The sequence below is a fragment of the Empidonax traillii genome, unplaced genomic scaffold, assembly GCF_003031625.1.
Source record: "Empidonax traillii isolate 1590-97213 ecotype Southwest subspecies unplaced genomic scaffold, ASM303162v1 scaffold2314:size37305, whole genome shotgun sequence".
Taxonomy (NCBI): domain Eukaryota; kingdom Metazoa; phylum Chordata; class Aves; order Passeriformes; family Tyrannidae; genus Empidonax; species Empidonax traillii.
The window spans coordinates 27,839-29,001 of NW_020957507.1; positions in this window are offsets into that span (position 1 = coordinate 27,839).

A 1,163-nucleotide genomic window follows, 5' to 3' on the forward strand; every position below is an offset into this window, starting at 1 on the left:
TGCCAGCCCAAGCAGAGCCTCTGCCCTCAGGCCCACGGGGGCTGGGCTGGGCATTGCCCTGCAGCAGCCAGAGCCCAGGCAAGGACAAGGCCCTCATTTCCAGCTGCCTCTGCCTGTCCCTCCTCCCTTGGCAGCAGCACTGGGGCATTTCCCTGCCATCCCCTGCTGCCTGGGCTCTCTTTCTTCTCATCCTTGGCTTTTCTGAGCCAGTGTGGGGTTTGGGGGGGCAGATTCCTGTGCAGACACAAACCCTTTGGGTGCTTCTGTGGGGATGTGTCTGTGGGAGCAAAGTGCCCAAGTGCCCTCCAGGCAACTTCAGGCTCTTCAGCTGTTTCCCTGGGTGTCCTGCAGGGCTGCATGTGCCCTCCAGAAGGGCACAGCTCTGCCATAGCATCTCTGTGCTGCACAGGATCCCCGTGGAGAAAACTCCTCAGTGCTAAATCCATTGAAATGCTCTGGGCAGCTGCAATGAGCATTTTGTGTCTCAGTGTGGAAGGGGAGAGATGAAAAGGTGTGAAGTGTGTCAGTCTGCTCCTTGGACACGGATTCCTGGCTCTCTGTGCAGTTTCTGTGTAGGGGAACAGTTGAGTGTGATGCTCCTGCAGCTCCAAGCTGCCAGCACAGGGCAGCTGAGCACAGACTGATGGGCAGAGCAGCTCTTGTGTCTGCACTGAGGGACTGTCCCTGTGCCCTCAGAACCCAAAACACTTGACCTGGATTTCCATGGAAATGTCAGGGATTTCCAACATCAACAACCAGTCCTAACTGTGGCAGGTGCAACTGGGGGAACAAACACAAAGAATGCAAGAAGCAGCATTCAGAGCTCAGGGGAGGGAGCTGCAGGGAGGTCTGAGTGAGGAGAGAGAGCCTGAGAGTGGGGTGGCTGTGAGACGTGTCCTGTTTGGCTGCAGCAGCCTGGTCTAACTCAGCATTGACTTCTCCTCCTCAACAGATCCAAACACTGAGGAAGCAGCAAATGCCCAACAGCAGTTCCATGGCCCAGTTCCTGCTCCTGGCATTCTCAGACAGGCGGGAGCTGCAGCTGCTGCACTTCTGGCTCTTCCTGGGCATCTCCCTGGCTGCCCTCCTGGGCAACGGCCTCATCCTCAGCGCCGTAGCCTGCGACCAGCACCTGCACACCCCCAGGGACTTCTTCCTGCTGC